Below are 23,218 nucleotides of genomic sequence, written 5' to 3'. Positions count from 1 at the left end.
ATTAGCGTATAGAAGAATGAGAGGGGATCTCATAGAAACATCTCAAATTAAAGGGTTGGACAGAGTAGATATGGAAAGGCTGTTTCCCTTGGTGGGTGAGTCCAGGACAAGAGGCCACAGTCTTAGAATTAGGTACCCATTTAAAACAGAGATGAGGAGAATTTTTTTTAGCCAGAGGTTCGTGGATTTATGGAATTCGTTGTCACATACAGCTGTGGAAGCTCGATCATTGAGGGTGTTTAAGGAGGAGATTGATAGGTATCTAATTAGTCAGGGTATCAAGGGATATGGGGAAACAACTGGAAATTGGAAATAGATGGGAGAATAGTTTAGCTCATGGTGGAGTGGCGGAGCAGACTCGATGGGCCAAATGGCCTACTTCTGCTCCTTTGTCTTGTGATCTTGTAATCCTGAGAACATGCTCTCTTTGCATGCTGCCATTGGTAAGGAGGTACAGGAGCTTTACATCTCACACCAGTAGCTCTTGAACAGTTGTTACCCTTCAACAATCAGAACTAGCCAGCATAACTTCACGTACCTCAATACTGAACTGATTTAACAACCTATGAACTCACATTCAAGGACTTTACAACTCATGTTTGTTTGTCTCTTTCTTTCTTTATTTATTATTTTGTATTTGCACAGTTAGTCTTCTTTTGCACTTTGATTGTCGGTCTTTTGTGTGTAGTTTTTCATTGATTCTTCAGCATTTCTTTGTTCTACTGTGAATGTCTGCAAGAAAATATATCTCAGAGTAGTACACAATGACATATATGCACTTCAATAGTATCTTTTCAAAGAGACAGGTATAAATGGTTTATTGAAAATGAATAGACATGAGTGGTAGGTGGAGGAGGTTTTATCCAGTGTAACGCCCTGGGAAAGGTTTCACTGCTCATGTAATGGTCTTTCTGTAGAAGCAGTGCTTGAGTTATGGTTAGAGATAATGGGTGCTTTGGAATGTGAGCAGTCCAATGACGGGAGTATGGTTCATATTGTGTGCCTGACACCGAGGTGATCTGGGTCTTTGTTCAGTGGGAGAAGGAAGGAGAAGACACTGGAGTAGAGAGGTCACAGAACTCTACTATGAACTCTACTCGACCAGAAGGGGTACCATGATCCAACGTAGGCCGAGGGAGTTCGAAGGAGCATCGGCGAAGGGGAAACCATGAGCTTCAACTTGTGCAGATTAGACTGTTTAATTAAAATGGCCTCTTTTCTTTTTTTTTTTGCTTTTTCTTTACTAATTTGAGTCAAATTAAGAATTATAAAGCTAAATTGTTTAATTATGTATGGTGTTATTTCGTGGTACTGATTTGTAACAGGGTAACAGGTCATGCAGCATCCACCCGAACAGGGAGTTTCAGGAGAGCTTACACCTCAATCTCACACGTTTGGCAGGGCCAGAGATTGTATTCCCTAGACTTATGCAGCCAACAGAACCTGAGTGTTTTGCCATTATTACTCAATACACAGAAAATACCACATTTAAGTATCCCAGACCTTTAATGTTGTTCCACCTCCTGTTGCTCTGCTTACAAGCTCCTGAAAGCTTTGCCTTCCTTTTCACATATACCAACATGGCAGCGACGTCTAAGTGCTTGCTTCCAATACTGTTCCTTGGGGGAGAAAGGCCACAAGACCATAAGATATAGGAGCAGAATTAGGCCTTTTGGCCCATTGAGTCTGTTCCTCCATTTTATCATGACTGATCCAATTTTCCTCTCAGCCCCAGTCTCCTGCCTTCTCCCTGTGTCCCTTCATCCCTGGCCATCAACCATTTGGAATTTAAATCAAGAGATTAAAACTACTGATCAAGCATTAGTAGCTATTACTAAGACACTGATCTCAAAGAACTATGCAAACAAAGATTGAGCAATCTCCACATGTGGAACTTTCACTTTTATGCAGTCCAGCCATCAGTGCAAAGGGAATCTACAGTAACCATCAAGAGGAACATCAGTCAGCAGTAAAATAAGTCAAGGTTATTAAGAGTATCATTTTAACTAAAATAATTAAAATGGAATAAAGGGTTCAATTTATACAAGATCTACAGGTAAGGCTGGTGGTGTAGTGGCATCAACACTGGACTTTAAGGTAGATGGTCCTGAGTTCAAACCCAGCCAGGTCCCAACCTGGGCAGCAGCAGTATTTACATATTCCTAGAAGCTGTGCCGGAGAAAGCTTCAAACCAGTCACTGAGGATCCTTCTTGTTCCACTGTGCATGTGAGTGTTCAGGAAATTGCAGTCAATTTCACATTGTTTTTCCCTTCACAACAACTGCAAAACATCGGCTCACCTTTTCTCAAAGGCAACAGTCATTAATTTTTTTTTTAAATGACAATATATCATAAATTGTTCAGTCTGTCATTCCTGTGTTGTATATTAAATGAAGGATCGCACTTCTCTGTATCCAAAAACTAAACACAAATCAACTCACAGGCCAAGAATTTGTAGCACCGTTGGCTCTGGTGTCAAAACGTTACTTGCGTATCTCAATAATGCTACTTAATAAGGTTCTAAAATGATTGCAATATTCAACAGTACATTTTAATAATAAGTGACAGCAAACTCCTTCATGCAGCCCCACACTATTCTAAAAGCAGAAAGTGTTGCTGAAAAGCCCTGATAGAATTTTTCACAGCTGCTGGTGTATAACGGCATCGTTTAAATCAGTGCATTCCAAAAACAAATCATTGTGTGAGCACTTGAAAGCATTCAATGTGATGAGATGTTGTAGGTTGCAAGTACTGTAGTATGTTTTTATTTAGTTACTGTACTCACAGTGCTGCAACGTAAATTTAAAAATATACTCAACATAATGCACATAGACAGACTATTAGACCTGATCTGTTTAAATCCAAACCAACCACTAGGCAACTAAACAGCTTATTATTCAGACAGAATCTAAATTTGATTAAACAATCCTTAATCAGTCAGTGACTTGGCAAGCGGTGTTTTCAGACCATCTATCAAATATCATCCACTCATTGATTACCTCTGGCTTTAATAAACTGATTCTATTGACAGAGGGAGTCAAAAGACAGAGTGCACTATTGAATTTGTCTAATCTGCTAATCATCCTGTATTTAAAGTCTGGACATCGTATCAACACTGTGTGGCACTACAGAGGTTTACTGACCCACAAATGACAGCGGCAAGGTGACCACTCTCTTAGAGAAATGTGCAATGTTCTAATGCAGGACCAGTGAATTTTACCAGCTCCTAATAAGAAATTTCACAATCAATGAAGATGATCAATGTTCAGCGTTAATTGCTTAGTCTGATCGGCATTTGTTAATATGTCTTTTCAAGTTCAGCAAATCTCAAAATTTTACTCTTATTGTTTTGAAAACATAAAAACACAATCTAATTTAAAAATCTCTACAAAAATTGATCATTGTTTTGTGACTTTGTCTGTTCCAACATTGTTGAGAGCCTCAGTCATTCGTTTCATTTCTGCTATTTCTCTTGCTTCACCTTGATCAGACGTTGCCTCTTTCAAATCCCAAAGTTCTCCAGGTTATACAGTAATTCAAGCCATACTCATTGGCCACACAACCTCTTTAAGATCTATTGCTATTGGGTGACATCTCTCTGTCCGTTGTTTGTGAGAGAGAAAGCCTGCGGGCACGTGGAAACTGTCGGGTAAACAGTAGCTTTAGTTGATTGCAGATCATGGTCTCTCTTTAGGGGCCTTGCTATTGCTTGGTTGTTGAGCAGTGGGGGTGGACACTTTCTGCTGAATTGGTGGGAGGGGAAGGGGAGGCTGATGCTTGTGCATAGGAGACGGGAGGGGGTTTGGTGATTCTAACACTTTTCTGTTGTCCATTCTTTGTGATTCTCTTCTGTTTTCATGGATGTCTGTGAAAAGTAGGAATTTCAGGTTGTGTACTGTATACATTCCCTGATGTTAAAATTTGAACCATTTTGATTTCCTCCTTCCCCCATCCTGTTTAAGTTCTTAATTTTATAATTCCCATCATTGTCTTTGGCTAATCTTTTCAGCATTAAACTCTATCTTAGCAAAGTGTTGAGGAACCTGACCACACTCTGTTGACCACTGTGATGAGCACCGTAGAACTGAGGCTAAACCTTATCTATGATCTATGCCACCAAATTGCCATACAAGCAGGGCACACACCTGTAAGAGTCAGTCATGTTAATTAGCAGCTTTCAGCAGCATCCATCTGGTAAAGAGACATTCTATTCAGTATTAACATATGCAATGGGTATAGTAGTTCACTGTCCACTTGAACTTTCAATTTTACTCCACCATATGATGAGCTGATGGCTGATCTAATGTGACCTCGACTCTGTATTCTCAACAGCCCTTGCATCTCGTTTTTTGGTCAAATCTCTGCCTACCTGCCTCTGCCTTAAAACTGTTTAGAGATTTTGCTTGTCTACTTGAGGGTTTCAAAGATCCATGAACTTCTGGGAGAACACAAATCTCTGCCTTAAACAGGTGATGCCTTATTTTTGAACACCAGCCTGCATTTCGGGTTTCTTCCTCATGAGTGAACAGCCTCTCCATATCTAATCTGTCCAAACCCCTCTGGAGCTCATATATTTCAATTAAGCTACCTCACACTCTTTCAGGCTCTAGAAGACACTTGGTTTATCTCATCTTTCTTCATAAACTAGCATTGTACATGTAATCAAGATGTGGCTTCGCTAGTACTCTATATAATTGAAACATAAAATCCCCAGTTTTGCGTTGAATTTTCTCTGATATCATTTTACTAGCTTTGCTGATTATTTCAGGTAGGGATGGCACATTAGCATAGCGGTTAGCACAACACTTTAAAGTACAGGTGGCCTGGATTCAATTCACACACTTGCCTGTAAAGAGGTCATACGTTCTCCCCATGGGTTTCCTGCCACAGTCCAAAGATGTACCAGTTAGTAGGTTAAATGGTCATTTTAAATTGTCCCATGATTAGGCTAAGATTAATTTGAGGGATTTGAAGGGCTGGAAGGATCTATTAGAATTAGAACAAGACTTTTATTTCTTACATCCATCTCACATTATAAGGGAGTAAAAATCTTTATATTGCGTCTGTATTCTGCACTGTATCTCAATAAATACATAAATGATCATACTAGCCTTTTCTGAATTATGTACATTGACTCTCAGATCTCCCTATGTCCCTGATCTCTGTAGTCATTCACCATTTACACAATATGCTGCCTTTTATTTTTGCTACCAAAGTGAACAATTTCATACATTTTTCATTTTATGCAGCACTTGTACATTTCCCCACTCACTTAACCTTATGTCCTCCATAAGACTTTGTCACAGGGAAATTAACCAGATCACAATTTCTGGAAGGCAGGAAAACAGTTTGTGGTTTTCCTAGACATAGATTTGGGTAAATACAGTAGCACACATCTGTTATGCATTTAATCTTCAATAAAGATTGAAATCCAACAATGCCATATGACATTGTAGACTTTACAGTATATAAATATCCCTGTGAAAACTGTGAATATTGCAGGTAAAGCCTGAATACAAATTATTTAAGAAAAGGCAAATCGGACTGTTCACAAATTTATGCCGAATTGGAGTGCTCCTGAGATCAGTGCCGAGGTTCCAACTGCTCCTGCGTAAATTAAGTGACACAAATTTAGTGACCCAGTAGAAAGAGGATTAGATTATGGAAGCTGAAACAGAGCAAGAGGAAGGCAAGAAACCACAAATGACCAAAGTCTGAGGGATTTCTTTTTTGCAATTTAAATTATCTATGTTATTCAGATAGTAAGCATATTGCCATATGCACAAGTGTACGTGTATATATATATATATATATAATTGCAACATCATCTCAGCCTCATAGCATCATATAAGCAGTAGTGACAAGAGAAATTGACAACAACAGTTGACGGTTCAGGCTGAGACCATTCTCCTGGAAACAAGAAGGAAGGAGGAAGATGCCAGAATTTTAAAAAGTGTAGGGGGGAGGGGATGGTGGAAAGCTAGAAGCTGATAGGTGAAGCCAGGTGGGTGGGAAAGATAACGGCTGGAGAGGAAGTAATCTGACTGGATAGGTGAAAGGGAAGGAGGAGGGGACCCAGGGGGAGGTAATAGGCAGGTAACAGGAGGCAGGAGGCTAGAGTGGGGAATAGAAGATGGGAGGGGGAAAGATTGTTTTACCGGAAGGACAAATCAATATTCATGCCATTAGGTTGAAGTCTCCTTACACAGAATATAAGGTGTTGCTCCTCCTCCATGAGGGCGACATGTTGGAATGGGTATAGGAAACATAATTAATATGTTTGGCCACCAGGAAGTTATGTTTTGGGTGAAAAAAACTTCATTTTAGTGTAAATTAATCAAAGTGGTCATAGATTTGCTTAACAAGTGCTGATTAGTTCAAGAACAAGTGGTTGAAGGGAACTAACTGTTCCTGAACCAGGTAGTGTGTGACTTTGGCTTTCTGTAACTCCTCTCTGAAGGTAGCTTTGCGACGCTGGCATGGCCCAGATAGTGGGCATCTTTGAAGATGCATATTGTTTTCCTGAAGCAGCTCCTCCTGCAGTTACTGCCAGTGGTGGCTAATGTCGCACCAGGCATCCAAAGATTGATTCAAAGAGATGAGAATCCCTTAATTGCTTACAACAACATAGGGGAACCATTACATCCATACCAGCTCCAGCAGAGCGATCCCCTCAGTCATATTTCCTTCCTTATTTCCCTGTAGCTCTTCCACCTATTTTCCCACACATTCCCATTCGATTCTTTTTCCCCTCCACCTACACGAGGGGGTCATTATGCATGCCATTGGGATGAAGCAAGGAAGTGAAACATTTGGAAGAAGCCCAGTTAACCATGAAGAAGATGTCCACCCAAGGTCATGGGATCTGTGAGGCAGCAATGCTGATCGTTGTGCTACAGATTCAGATTTAAATTTATTTATCACATGTACGTCAAAACATACCGTGAAGTGCAGCATTTGCATTAACACCCAGCACGCCAAAGGGTCTGCTAGGGTCACCACACATTCCGACACCAATGTAGCATATCTACAATGTTCAGCAGGACAACATCTGCAGCAATATCGCCACCAACAACAGAACAAGACAACAACTGCAGAACAAGCCCCTTCCCCAACCTCCCACACAGCCCAGGAGAGGCTGCCTCCAGGCCTCCGGTCCTTAGCCCCGGACTTTCAGACTCCCAGACAGCCTCCAATCATACAGTGACTCCATTCTACAGTGTCACCTACGGAAAGATTTGAAGGAGGTTTAAAAAGACGATGAAGGGAACAGATTGTGCATGTGTAAATAAAATAAGTAAGACTGTGTAATTGGGGTCATAATCTCAAGTTAAAGGAAAAGGTTAGGATTATACTATCTTGAATATAGGCAAAGACATGGTTAGGTCTCAATTGTTGATTCTTTACAAAGGATCAATGGACCAATTGAACAGATTCCTGGTTTAACTGATGACCTCTGATACACTGATTTTGTTTGTGTGCTGTCCAGACATTTCATTCCACACTTAAGTTGGTCATGGTAGCACAAAACAGGGGTGGGGGGTGGGGGGGAATGCAGAATAGAGTGTATATAGTATTAGAGTCACAGAGAAAGTGCAGTTCAAGTAGACAAATAAACTGCAAACAGTGCAACGTGGTGTCTGTGCCAGTGGTGTACTGGCATCTGCACCTAGACCGGAACAAGAGGTGTCAGGTTTGAATATGGCCAGCTCCTTGCACTAGTTCTACCCGAGTCCTGATGAAGAGTCTCCGACACCAAACGTCAACTTCTGATCAAGATAGCCTCTGTGTACTATGCTCCTTCGAGCAACATCTTCTGGATAGATCATGAAGTCGGAGCTTAGGAGACGATTGTGCCTAACGGCGACTCCTTTGCTTGCACCTTCAGAAACAGTCCTATTTCGATCTGTAATATGTCTACTTTTCCCTTTCAGGTTCTTTTGAAAACACTGACCTGGAGTTACAGGCTGACTGCGGTCCTTTGCGGGAATGGGACCCGCCCTTGGAGTTTCACAACTGGCCGTTGTTTGGCACTCCAAGGGCTTGGCCTAAGAACTCTGCTTGCCTTTGGAGGTCCGAGTTTTCGTGGCTCTGGAGACGGGGGGGATTGGAGGTCGGTGCCTCTGCAGGAGATCGGTTTGGTCGTTGGAGACATAAAATCTCTGGCTGTGTGCACAGAGCTCAGAAAAAGTGGTGCAACAGACTTTTAACATTATATGCCAGCAAGCTGTCTGTTATGTCTCCACTCTCGCTGTGAAATGGAGACATCTCTTTCTCCCTTATGAGGGAGGGAGGGAGAGAGAGAGAGAGAGAGAGAGAGAGAGAGAGAGAGAGAGAGAGGGGGGGGGGTGGAGAGAGACTGTGGTATGTCGAATGCTGGTGAACAATGATGTCTTTGGAGTTAGTGGTGGGAGTGTGGAATGAGCTGCCAGATGAAGTGGTAAATGTGGGCTTACATTTAACATTTAAGAAAAACTTGGACAGGTATATGGATGAGAGGTGTTTGGAGGGATATGGCCCAGGTGCAGGTCAGTGGGACTAGGCAGAAAAATAGTTCGGCACAGCCAAGAAGGGCCAAAAGGCCTGTTTCTGTGCTGTAATTATCTATGGTTCTACTGCAAGTCTGTGTCTTTACTGCTGTCTTGCTCATGTTTGAATGCTCAGTGGTGGTGCTGATGCCTTTTTTTCCCAGTGGGGAGAGAGGGGATTGTTGTTTGCTGCCATTTATGCCCAGGAGGGAGGGGAGCTGGGGAGGGGGGAGTTTGGGGTTCTAACATTTAACTGTCATCTATTCTTTGGGGACGCTCCTCTGTTTTTGTGGTTGTTTGTGAAGAAAAAGTATTTCAGGATGTATATTGTATACATTTCTCTGATGTTAAATGTACCTTTGAAACCCTTGAAACCTTTAACCTTTGAAACCATATATTTCACTTCTTTTATGTCTTTTCTGTTTTTTTTTTGTTTTGGATATGATTCTGGAACTATTGGAGCCTGCGGTTTGCTGTTTGGAAATCATTTTGGTGTTCCAACACTCTGTGGTCTCCAAGAGGATTCCGGAAAGCAGAGGCGGTGTGTGTGGGGCAAGTTGCAACCCCATTTCACTAATTAAAGCTTCCATTGTTTGCCAATGCAAGTGACGAGAGAGATTGAAACAAGGTGAATGCAGAAGTTTGGAAATTGTTTGGGTGCTTCACTGCTCTGCAGACTCCGAGAGAATTCTAGGAGACACAGGGAGAGCGCACGAACCTTGTGGCAGGAAAGTTTGCCTCCATTTCACTGATTACAGCTTCAATTGTGCGCCGATTAAAGCGACAAGGGAGAGTGAAACTACGAGGAGAATGCGGAAGGTGAGCTCCGGCTGCCTGTCTTTTGATTGCTTTGTACCCGAGAGGGGAGAACCTGCCACTGTGCCCAGAGAACGTTAGCCAGGTTTTCTGCATTTTGAATATGGACTTGGACTATAAACTTTTTTTTTCGGTTTTGCAGTTTTTTAATATTCTGTTTCTCACCTGATTTCTTTCTCGTTTTTTTTTTGTGTGGAGAGGGAAATTTGGGGGTCGATGTACCTGCTTCATTTTGTTAATTTTTGTGTGGGAAGGGGGATTTTGAGGATTAATGTGCCTACTTCATTTTTGTTCTTTTTTTGTGTGGGGAGGGGAGAGTCAGGGGTTGACGTGCCTGTTCTGTTTCTGTTCTTTTTTTTGCGCTGCAAGGGGGGATTTGGGGTTTGATGATCGCGCTACCTTTCTTTCCTTTCTTGGTTTCGTGGCCATACGGAGAAGAATTTCAGAATTGTATACTTTGATAATAACTGAACCTTTGAATCATTTTTGAATCCTTTGAGTATCAAGTTAGCAACTCGGCCTCGTAAAACAGACAAACGCTAATGAAATGGCAAGGTTGCTGACATAAATAAATAAATGGTAACATGGTAGATTAAACAATCATCTGAAAGATCATTTGGGTGAATGAAGTAGGGTGAGATATATCTATAGATGTGCAGAAGATGAGATCTAAGTCAGAGGCTGGTTAACTCAAGGCCGCCTACTAAAAGGATCCGAAATGAGATCCTTTAATAAGAAGCAGGAGTACTAAGAGATAGTAAACTCAGTATATTGATTTTGCAAAAAAGGTGTTACAATAGATGACATGTGCTGGACCTGTTCTAATCATCTAAGAAACCAGGATGAAGAGGGAGCAGAAAAAAAACAGGTCTTTTTTTCCTTCAATGGATGTGTCTTTATATTTGTTTTATTGTATTTTTTTACCTAGGAGATTCTATAATTCTGTTTTGAAATGAGGAATGTGCCTATTGTAATGCCCAAAGCCTGGCATTGGTAGATGGAGGGGCGGAGAATTTTATCTCAAACATCATTGATATCAGTCGCATTACACCTTCAGTAATAAAGTTCGAGTTGTTCTTAAACCAGAAAGATCATACAAAGTCAATTACGTGCTCTACCTGTCACTTGAATATAATTGAAGTATAATGTCCTCCTTAATATTTCATTTTGTTTGTTAGATTGGAAATCAGTCTGGGTTTTCAAGGTTGAAATGTTTATCTATGTAGTTTTTATATTTAATCTAAAAACTGAATACAACTTTGTTCATGTGAGAAATTATTCATATGATTGGAGTTTTCCATTACAACAGTCAGCTTTGCTAATGAGATAAGTAATTAGCATATTATCTTTCGCTGCAACCTATTGGTTTGTATCCCAGTTTGATGTAGAGTTGCCCATTGCATTTGGAGAAAATAGTTCTGAGTTTCCGGTCACAAACAAAAGAAATTCTGCAGATGCTAGAAATCCAAGCAACACAGACAAAATGCTGGAGGAACTCAGCAGGCCAGGCAGCATCTATGGAAAAGAGTATTGTTGATTGTTTTGGCCCGAAACATCAACTGTACTCTTTTCCATAGATGCTGCCTAGCCTGCTGAGTTCCTCCAGCATTTTGTCTGTGTTGTTTAAGGTTCTGGGACTGTCTGAGTTACATGAACACAGAGATTAGCTTTTTGGAAGGAAGAGAAGAAGGAGTAGTATTCCACAGCAAACAGAAAGGTCTCAGCCTGAAACGTCGACTGTTTATTCCTTTCCATAGATGCGGCCTGATCTGCTGAGTTCCTCCAGTATATTGTGTGTGTTACTCCAGTCAATTGAAATCATTTAACAGGACTTGAAAAGCAGGCAATGAGCTTTGTCAATTACCACTGAATTAATGAATAACCCTCATCAGTTACGTGAAGTGAATTGCTCTCTCTGCATTGTCAGTAACAAGCAGAGGAACATAGAAGAAAGCTTGACTGTGAAATTGGGTTTCTTAGCACCATTTTACTTAAAATTCCACTTTGGAATTGTAGTGTGAATCACAAATACATTTTCCTGCAGTCTTTTGCAATGTTTCTCCATCGGCACAGCTGTACGCTGGAAGTTTACAGATTTGTTATTCTTTATGCCACTTTGAGTGGACTTCAGCTCCACCTAATTAGCTTTCATCGGTTTGGCTAATGTTAAGCAGGCATGTGAAACTTGAAATGTTAGAAGGACAATCACGTCCCATCCCATAAGGGTGATTTAATGTAGTCATCATTCACTTGCTGGAGAATGAGTTAAATCAGTCGTAGAGGGGAACAGGAAGAGAAGGAGGACGAGAGAGAGAAGGAGGAGGGAAGAAGAATGGGGTGAGAGAAGAGATAAGTCCTTCAGACCATGAGACATAGGAGAAGAATTAGACCACCTGGCCCATGGAGTCTGCTCCGCCATTCAATCATGGCTGATCATTTTTCTTCTCTTCCTCAACCCCATTTCCCTGCCTTCTCGCTGTAACCCTTGATGCCATGTCCAATCTAGAACCTTTCGATCTTTTAAGTACACCCAACAACCCGGCCTCCACAGCTGCACCTGGCAACAAATTCCACAAATTCACCACCTTCTGGCTAAAGAAATTTCTCCGCATCTCTGTTTCGAATGGACGCCCCTCTATGCTGACGCTGTGCTCTTTTGTCCTAGTCTCTCCCACCATGGGAAACATCTTTTCCACATCTACTCTGCCTTGACCTTTCAACATTCAGAAGGCTTCAATGTGATTCTCCCCTCATCCTTCTAAATTCCAGTGAGTACAGTCCCAGAGCCATCAAACGTTCCTTGTATGATAGCCCTTTCATTCCTGGAATTATTCCTGGAAGTGAGGGGGAGGGGGAGTGGAGGAGAAGAGGAGGGGGTGAGAGAGGAGGAGAGGTGAAGGGTAATGGTGGTTGACAAGCTGGATGGGAATTCATTAGCATTCTGCTTCTAAATGGACAGTCAGGAACCACTTAATTTAACTACAATTCCGAAAAACCTTACTCATGAAATCCCCACATTCACAATAGTCTCCAATCAACCATAACTATAAACATCAGTGCGCAAAGTAGAGAATCACACTACACTGCTTACCATCAAGATCATTCTTATACAGTCATCAAACAAAGTTAGATATATTGTTTAATTATGTCCATGTTTTCCCATTTTGTCTGAATTCCAGGTGCCTTTAGCTGCCCTTGTTCTATAATAATGAGCTACTCAGTTGCCTGTGGTTTTGCTAGTGAAAGCCCCAGAGAAGGAGAGTATGGAAATTTCTGAAAATTGGCCCAAGCAACCCTTGCTTCTGGAGACCCTGTCTCTTGATATGAAAGGCAGAAATCGTGAGTACTGAACAATGACATTGAGAAAACCATACACATTCTGGAGGAAACCAACAGGTCAGGCAGCATCTATGGGGAGGAATAAATGGTGGGACTGGGATAGAAGGGAGAAGAAGCCAGAATAAGAAATTGGGAAGGGAATAGGTACAAGCTGGCAGGTTGTAAAGGTGCTAAAGGTGGAACAGATAAAGGGCTGAAGAAGAAGGAATCTGCTAAGAGAAGAGAGTTGGCTATGGAAGAAAAGGAAAGAGGAGGGGCACTTGGGAGAGGTGATGAGCAGATGAGGAGAAGCGAAAAGATAAGAAGGGAGTTTGAAAAGGGAATGGAAAAAGAGAGAGGTGGGATGGGTGGAGAAATCACTGGAGGTTAGAGAAATCAAATTTCATACCATCAATTTGATGTTTACCTGGATGGGTTATGAGAAATGTTGTTGTGTACATTGCTCTGGATTTCCAGCATCTGCAGAATCTCTTACGTTTATGATTTACTGACAGCATAAAAAAAATTGCTGTGATACACTCGAAGCATCATTGAATTCCAAATGATCCCCTGCTCTTGCATCATAGTTTATGGCTGCTTGTCAGGTAAGGACAGTGCATCTTTCTGTCAATTATACTTAAGTTAGTCAACAATATTGAAAATGCCACCTTCTACTTTCAATTACCCACTGCATAATATTGTTTAGAGAATTAGAACCAATTTTGTTAATCCAAACCAAATTTAATTAATTCCACACATGCAAAGCAGAGCATGAATAATCCCTTTTTCGAAAGAACCCTGTAGTTTAAAAAATATGATGCTTTGCAACTGTTGAATGGATGCATTAGCCTGTGTCAAAGTCTTCCAATTGTTTAGGACTTCTCATGCTCTTTCTAGCTGAAACAGAGATTAACTTGCTCTTCTCTCAATCAGCGTATTCTATTCATGATTCATGATGCCACCCCCTTTACACAGGGGAGACCAAACAAGAATTAGGCATTTGCTCTGCTGAACACTTCCATTCAGTCTGAAAGCATAACCCTCAGCTTCTGGTCACTTGTCATTCTAATTCTCCGCTTCATTTCCACTTAGACCTCGCTGCTCTCAGTCTCCAGCGCAACTCCAATGAAACGTGGAGCAATCACAGGCAAAACCATCACATCTGCTGATTAGGTGTTTATCAATTTTCTGGATTCCACACCAATTTCAGAACACATTTATTGCTCTCGCTCTCTTCCACTACAGGCACAGGTAATGATTCAGTGTTTCTTATTTACAGCCCCCTGCCTCTACTTTCAGTAACTTATTTCATGGTCATCTCTTTTGTCATTCAGAATTATAGAATCATACCGTACAGAAATAGGCCTTTCCATCCATCATGTCAATGATGACTATCAACTATCAATCTATCTAATAAATCAATCATACATTTCAATTTATCACATATATTTTCTATTTCTCTTTCTTTCTTGACCCAGTACTCTGGTGTCTGTAATAATTTAAAATCTATTTTTCACTACCTTTTCTGGCTCCCGTCTTACCCCTTCTCTTCTGATTTACCCATCACCTCCCTCTGATGCCCCTCCTCCTTCCTTTTCTCCATGGTCAATTCTCCGTTCCTATGAGATCCCGTCTTCTTTGGCCTTTTATTTCTTCTATTTATCAGCCCCACCCCCCTCCCCAGCTTCTCACTTCATCTTCCCTACCCAGCCACCCACCTACCTCATCACCTGGTTTCACCTACCATCTGCCAGCTTACACACCTTACTATTCAGCCTTCTTCCCCCTTCCTTTCCAGTCCTGATGAAGGGACTCAGCCTGAAACATTGACTGCTTGTTCCCCTCCATAGCAGCTGCCTGAGCTGCTGAGTTCCTCCAGAATTCTGCATGTGGTCCTCTGGACTTTGAGCATCTACAGAATCTCTTGGGTTTATATAGCTAATTCACCTGTGATCTTTCCTAGGAAGGATCATCTGTCACGTTCCCGATCGTCAATTCCCTACCTTTCTCCTAATTTTCTTTGATTGTGCCACGGTTCTGACCGCTAATTTCCCATTTGCTTCTAACTCTCTTTGATGATGGCACACCTGGTTTCCATCAAGACCTGCAGCATAAGAACCCCGGCGTTACAACCACTCGTTGCCAGATCGTTGTTTTTGCCTGTGTGGTAATTAACATTTCCTGGCCACTTAGGACCATGTGTTCTAAGTTTTGCTCCAGTTTCAAGGTTTGCCTATGAAACTCCGTCTCTCTGTGTCAACGCTCCGTGTCAAGATCCCTCCTGTTTGCTGTTCAACATTCACATCCGCATAAGCATCCTAACTCAATCTCTGTGCCTGTGTCCTGAACTTGGGTTTGTTTCGTTTGCTCATTGCAACATCATCAGGCTAAAATGCTAACTTTATTTTCCGCTTCAGAATTGCTACCTACTCATAATAGCTTCTATGATTCTTTGTTGTGTGTCATTACAAATCATTTTTATAACATGCTGAAGAAATGAATATTAGCTGGCAAAATTTTTATAGAGTTCTTGGTTACTGAATGTTTCATAGAAATATAGAAAGCCTACAGCACAATACAGGCCCTTTGGCCCACAAAATTGTGCTGAACATGTGGTTACCCTAGAAGTTACCTAGGGTTATCCATAGCCCTCTATTTTTCTGAGCTCCATGTACCTGTCCAGGAGACTCTTAAAAGACCATATCGTATCTGCCTCCATCACTGTCGCTGGCAACCCATTCCACGCACTCACCGCTCTCAACGTAAAGAAGTTACCCCTGACATCTCCTCTATACCTAACACAATAGATTTTTGGAAGAAAGTAAGTGACACAGTGGCACAACGGGTAAAGCCACTCCAGTGACTCAGATCAAATCGTTATCCCCAGTATTGTCTGCGTGCCATTTGCACATTTACCCTGTGGCTGCATGTATTTCAGATCCACTTTCATATACACAAGGATACGATGAAGCTCCTTGCTTATGCAAAGCTTGCAGGGTAAGCAGGATAGATAGCAATAATAAACTCAACAATAAATATAGCTATGGATACAGAACAGCAGAATGGTGCTAAGTGTAGTAACGCCAAGCAAAATCCTACAGAGACAATAATGGAAGAGGTAGAATCAAGATTTTGAGAATGTGGCAGCACCACTGGGAAGTGGAAATGCAAGAGGTGATTGGTACAGAAATCTGGTAGCAGTGGGGAAGGAGCTGTACTGGAGTCTGGTCATTGGGCTTTCAAACTCCCATACCTTCTCCTTAAGACCGAAGAGAGAAAATGGAACAGCAAGGGTGACATGCATCCTTCTGATGCAACGTACCACACAGATTGACTAGATGGAAGGGAGTCTGTGATGGACTGGCCTCTGCACACTCCTCTCTGCAGTTTCTGATGGTCCAGAGCAGAGCAGCTGAAATGTAACCTGTCAGGCTACTTTTTATAGTGCATCTGTTGAAGCTTCAGAGAATTCTTGTGGAAAAGTCATATCTTCTCAGAAACCTATAAATATATGTATGTTAATGTACTTTTTTAAATTATCTGGAAGGAGCAAAGAGCTATGATGCCTAGGAAATCAAAACTGTCCACAGTCTCCATTGTGTTCATTATCTGCCTCCTCTCCCTCATTTCCCTCAGTCAACAACCAGCTGTTTCACCTTTCTCTGGGTGCTGTGGTTTCCTCCCATATCCTAAATATGTGCAGGATGGTAAGCATGACAAATTGCCCCTGCTGTGTCGGTGAGCTGTGGAGTATGGGGGAGCAGATGGGAATTTGTGGAGAATAGGGAAATTAGTTGGGGAATGAAATTGCCCTGTGAGTTGGCATGGACTCAATGGTCTGAAGTACATTTCTTCCATGCCTGAAGGATATTTGGAAAAATATAACCCAGGCCAGAAATAAACATATCAACGAGATCTAATACAATGACAAAACAGGCTGAAAGAGATGAATGATCCTAAACAATCACATCATTAAGCCACCCTTACCCTCATTCAGTCCAGGGAACTGTGAAAAATTCTACCTGATTTTTATTCCCAATTGATTCTACTTTTACATCAGGCATCAAGCTGAAAGTCCACTCCCATATTTTTCGGAAATATTTCAATGTTATCAGCAACAAAATTGCTTTGCTTGTAAAATACAGTGCTGTCAGTCAGCGAGTCTTGGGAAGTGGTTTGCAATTTTGAATGTCACAGAAAGCACAAGGATAGAAGACAGGCATATTGATTAATATTAGTTTTCAGAGATACTGTGTGAAGAGATGAGTACATAAACTGTGACAAGACAATAAAAAATAGATACAAATAAAGCAAAAACTGGATGGGAACTATTTCGTTCTTATGATTTACTGCTGTTTATTTGCTCAGAAGAAAGTTATTATCAGCACGTTGAATACGGCATTTTAGAGATGCGCCCTAAATATTGCTGATGCAATTAAAGAAATTATACCCAGATGGCAAAGCTCAGGCAATTAGTGAGATGGAGTATGCATGTGATCGTGTAGCTGATTGCCTCCATATATCCTGCTTCATACAGACTGGAAAACAGTTGGATTCCCACAAGCACCTCCACAACTTAAAAAGAGAGTGCTACTGATAAATTCGAATGATCGTCAGAACTTGCCTGATGAAGCATTCAGTGTCCGGGAGTGTTCACTTCTGACACCATCACAGTGACTAAAACTCACTGGCAAATCCTAAGCTAATTTGAGCTTTACAATGGATTGAATATAATTAGACCTTGATGGCTGGGGAGTTAAGTCTGATAGTGAATTTAGTGGATTTTGCAGTGATAGTGTTGGAGGCACTTCTCCTGAGTTCTGAAGTGCCTGCTATAGGTAATACATATCTACAAAGTATATGAGGCGGCAGGGATCGTTGGTGCACATTAGACCCTGGGTCTTGTGACAGATTTGAGATCTGGAGTTTCAGCTTCATTCAATTACATTGAAACACAGTGTGAAATGTGTTATTTACGTTAACAGCCAACAGAACCTAAGGGGGTGCTGGGGGCTGCCTGCGAGTGTCATCACACATGCCGGCGCCAATGCAACATGCCCACAATGCTTGGCAGAACGACAGAATGCAACAAGCAACAAAACAACAACAGATCAAACGCCAACGAAATCCCACCACCAAGCATATCTTCCCCTCCCCCCTGTCTTTCTGCTTTCCGCAGGGATCGCTCCCTACACAGCACCCTTGTCCATTCATTCCTCTCCACTGATCTCCATCCTGGCATTTATCCTTGCAAGTGGAACAAGTGCTACACCTGCCCCTACACCTCCTCCCTCACTACTACTCAGGTCCCCCGAACAGTCCTTCCAAGTGAGGCGACACTTCACCTGTGAGTCTGTTGGCGTCACGTACTGTGTCCGGTGCTCCCGGTGTGACCTCCTGTATATCAGTGAGACTCGACGTTGAGTGACTGCTTCGCTGAGTAACTATGCTCCATCTGCCAGAAAAAGCAGGATCTCCCAGTGGAGATCACCCATTTTAATTTCACTTCCCATTCCCATTCCGATATATCCATCTATGGCCTCCTCCACTTAAGTTGCTGAGGCCACATGTAGGTTGGAGAAACAACACCTTGTATTCCACCTGGGTAGCCTCTAACCGGATGGCATGAACATCGATATCTCGAATTTCCGGTAATGCTCCTCTCCTCTTCTTCACCATTCCTCATCCTCTTTTCCTTCACTCACCTTATCTCCTTGCCTGCTCATTATCTCCTTCTGGTGCTCCTTCCCTTTTGCCTTTCCTCCAGGACCTTCTGTCCTCTTCTATCAGACTCACCCTTCTGCAGCCCTGTATCTCTTTCACCAATCAACTTCCCAGCTCTTTACTTCATCCCTCCCCCTTCAGATTTCACCTATCACCCATGTTTCTTTCTCCCTTTCCGCCACCTTTCAAATCTACTTCTCAGTTTTTTCTCTCCTCTCCTGCCAAAGGTTTCAGGTTTCAGCCCAAAACATTGATTGTACTCTTTTCCATGGATTCTGCCTGGCCTGCTGAGTTCCTCCTGCATTTTCTGTCTGTTGCTTTTCCCTCCCTCCGAAACACCCACACACGTGGACAGTCTTCAAATCCCGGTACAGGTCTAAACATCCCTTTCCCCAGATAGTAAAATTCCATGCTTGTACATTGAAGGTGATGGCGACTTGTCATCTTTGTTGCTTTTTCCAAGAGATGGCTTCTGAAATAGGAAAAGCAATCTACATTTTCCTATAACACACACAAAATGCTGGTGGAACGCAGCATCTATAGGGAGAAGCACTGTCGACGTCTCAGCCCGAAACGTCGACAGTGCTTCTCCCTGTAGATACTGCCTGCCCTGCTGCTGCGTTCCACCAGCATTTTGTGTGTGATGCTTGAATTTCCAGCATCTGCAGATTTCCTCATGTTTATATTTTCCTGTGCTTTGTTGTGGTTGTATTATATCAGGAACAAAACCAAATCAAACAATTGGGAGAAGTTGGCTGCTCCTGACAGAGAATCTGAAAAGGTGAGTATGATACAGGTAAATAATTTCCTGAAAAGTTGGTGACATAAGTTAAGTTTTCATTAATTTCTAATGTAACTGAGGAGGAAATGACTGAATCTGGAAATTAAAGCAGGTCATTTGCACTCAAACTTCACGCATCCATACTTCCCATGATTTTTATGGAACTGCTCAGGGTCCTTTAGGGTTCCACCAACAAAACTGACTAAATCTTCTTTCTGAATTTGGAAGACTCCCACAGTGGTATTGGTTCAAGAAGATTTTCCAAATTAAAAGTTATTTAATTAAATCATCCAGTTCTCACCAAAAATGTGTCAAGTCTTTGAACATTTGAGTAATCAGAAGCTTCCAAGGCTTAGGGAATCAAACACTAAAGGGCACAGGTTTAAGGTGAGAGGGGATAGATTCACTAGAAACCTTAAGGACAATCTTTTCAAACAAAGAAAGATCAGTATATGGGATGATCATCCAGAGGAAGTGGTTAAGTGGGAATGGCAGAGCAAACTCAATGGACCAAATGCCTAATTCTGCTCCTAAGGCAGGTGCATTAACAACAGTTAAAAGACACTTGCACAAGTACATTGACAAGAAATGTTCATAGGATATGGACCAAACAGGGACAAATAGAACAAATTTAGATGTTAGCATAGGTTAGCATAGACCAATGGGCTGAATGGACCATTTCTGTGCTGTACGACCCTATGATTACAATGATACTGAAGCTCAAAGTTCCAGAACTCGACGTCCATAAAATAATGTTTTTCTACTAATAAGTCCACTTACTCATTTATTATGGAAGTATTGCAGTTTATTACCAACACATATATTACTAATAGTTATTAATGCAAGTAAATAAAAATTATTATCTTTCATAATGCTGCCAGATTTGGCTGGCTTGTGCAAAAGTCTGGAAGCATCATTACTTTGGAGCTTTTTTAAAGAACCTGGTCTTCAACTAGGTTTATTATTATTAGTTTATTTTCAAATAACTAATAATAAAAAAACTATTTAAAGATATTCATGTAGCACACTACCATAAGGACACATGGGGTGAAAGCAAGGAATGTGAAGAAATAATGCCTCACTAATGCTATGTTTGTGGTTTAACCAGCAGGGGAGGCGCACACAGGAGTGATTAATGTCCTCTGTAGTCTAAATCTAACACAAACCTTTCAAATAAATATTTCTTCCAGGATATTTGCCCTTTAAGACTGTAACGACTCCTTCATGACCATGCTCAAACATAATTCAGCTCATATTGTTAAGATCTCTCGTTAACCGTGAATGTGTAAGCAAATATATTTTGAGTTCTCCATTGGCATTTTCAGTGGAGACTTTGTGGTTCAGTGAGTAACACAGACTCGAGATCAGTTTCTTGGGAAACGAGGCCCAAGTGGAATGGCTCAGACATCTGCTGACAGTCAGTTACCAGATCGCAGTCTGCTTAAATAATGACCTCCCTTTAACCAACAACTGCTAGGAAACCAGACTGCTTCCCCGATGACCCACCAGCAACAGTGGGATAGAAATAGACTGTGAGACAGTTTTAAACAGTCAAAGCAGTGAATCGACTGCCTGTTTTACATCCACTGAAATTAAGGTAAATAACAACTGACTCTCACCGGTCTGTGGGGACCCTAAATGCCAGAAGAATGGAACTGAGGACAGATTGAGCCCTGGGAAGCAGCACACGAAACTCATGCCTCCAGTTACTTCGACTGGCATCTTTGGGGACAATGCTGATTGCTGGCCTCCATGGTAGACAATGGTCTCAATGTCCAGCTGGCAACAAGGCTTCAGCAAATGCCTGGCAACTTCTGAAGCGACAGTCTGAGTGTTCCCATGACACCGGTGTTCAGGCACATCAAGGAAGATGACCATCTGCCTGTCAGCCTTGTGTGGCCTGTGGTGTTAGCTGCCAAGTGTGCTTCCCTGCTGTTCCCCTCTGTCCTGTGCAGCTGCCACCAGTGAGCTCCTGCAGCTTTGGTTGCTGGTCAACTCTATCCCTTTCTGAGCTCTAATCTAAGGCAAATTAAGTTGAGTGATCTGACAGAGCAAACCATAGGTGCTTTCAAAGTGTAAGTCAAATCTCGGCAAAGTCGAGCTATTTAACTGTTTCGGGCTACCAGTCGCATGTGCGAGTCACTTAGTCATGGAGAGATACAATATGAAAGTCGGCCCTTCAGCCCAGGGAGTTTGGACAGCATGGTAGCATAGTGGTTAGAACAATGCTTTATAGTACAGGTGACATGAATTCAATTCCTACTGCTGCCTGTAAGAGTTTACACATTCTGCCCTAGTCTGCACGTGTTTCCTTCGGCTGCCCCAGGTTCCTCCCAAAGTCCAAAGGCACACAGGTTGATAGGTCAATTGTCATTGTATATTGTCCTGTTAATAGGCTACAATTAAATCGGGGTTTGCTAGACAGCACAGCTCAAAGGGTTGGATGGGCCTATTCAATAAAATAAATAAGTAAATCTCCCATGGATTCTTACACAAGTCCAACCCTATCCCAAGTTATTCTTCTCATATTTCCATGAACTTCCTGTCCAGATTCTACTACTCATCTGCACACTAGTGACACCTTACAGTGGAGATTTGACACACTTTTGGGATGAAACCAGAGCACCCAGCGGTAACTCATGTGGTGTCGGGGACAGTGTATAAGCTCCTCACAGAAATCAGGTTGTTGGCTTTGTGAGGATGCAGTTGTCATCAATGTGTAGTCAACTTGATTTCATCAGCTCATATCAAGTGGCTGAGAAGATTAGTAAGCCACATGTTAAGTTGTAAAATCTGTTTACTACCTTATAAATACTTTATTTGTGAATTTACGAGGGGTGATTGATAAGTTTGTGGCCTAAGGTAGAAGGAGTCAGTTTTAGAAAACCTAGAGCGTTTATTTTTCCTATATTTACACTCTTAGTCCAGCGGTCGTGGAGCATATAGATCCCTTCTTTGTAGAAGTCGGTGTCTTTGACCTCCAGAAGTGGTCCACAGCAGGGGTGATTGATATGTTTGTGGCTTAAGGTAGAAGGAGATGAGTTATTAACTTCAAACTTTCTGTATTCTCACTCAAAGAGTTGAACTGCACGTACATGTAACAAGAACTGTATAATTCATCTTCTACCTTAGGCCACGAACTTATCCATCAACCCTGCTGTGGACTACTTCGACAAAGAAGGGATCTGTATGCTCCAAGACTGCTGGACTAAGTGTGTACGTGTAGGACTGAACAATGCTGAAAAATACGTTTTTCTAAAGCTTTAGAAAAATAAGGTTTTCTAAAATTGACTCCTTCTGCCTTAGGCCATGAGCGTATCTATCACCCCTCATACTTATTAACCTTCTCTTCCTGAAATAGAAACATAGAAACATAGAAAATAGGTGCAGGAGTAGGCCATTCAGCCCTTCGAGCCTGCACCGCCGTTCAGTATGATCATGGCTGATCATCCAACTCAGAACCCTGTACCTGCTTTCTCTCCAATACCCTGATCCCTTTAGCCACAAGGGCCATATCTAACTTCTTCTTAAATATAGCCAATGAACTGGCCTCAACTGTTTCCTGTGGCAGAGAATTCCACAGATTCACCACTCTCTGTGTGAGGAAGTTTTTCCTCATCTCGGTCCTAAAAGGCTTCCCTATTATCCTTAAACTGTGACCCCTCGTTCTGGACTTCCCCAACATCGGAAACAATCTTCCTGCATCTAGCCTGTCCAATCCCTTTAGAATTTTATACGTTTCAATAAGATCCCCCCTCAATCTTCTAAATTCCAGTGAGTATAAGCCTAGTCGATCCAGTCTTTCTTGATATGAAAGTCCTGCCATCCCAGGAATCAATCTGATGAACCTTCTCTGTACTCCCTCTATGGCAAGAATGTCTTTCCTCAGATTAGGGGACCAGAACTGCACACAATATTCTAGGTGCGGTCTCACCAAGGCCTTGTACAACTGCAGTAGGACCTCCCTGCTCCTGTACTCAAATCCTTTTGCTATGAATGCCAACATACCATTTGCCTTTTTCACCGCCTGCTGTACCTGCATATCCACCTT

Source organism: Hemitrygon akajei, chromosome 32 (assembly GCF_048418815.1).
Source record: "Hemitrygon akajei chromosome 32, sHemAka1.3, whole genome shotgun sequence".
NCBI lineage: Eukaryota > Metazoa > Chordata > Chondrichthyes > Myliobatiformes > Dasyatidae > Hemitrygon > Hemitrygon akajei.
Note: the sequence above shows the minus strand (reverse complement) of the source record.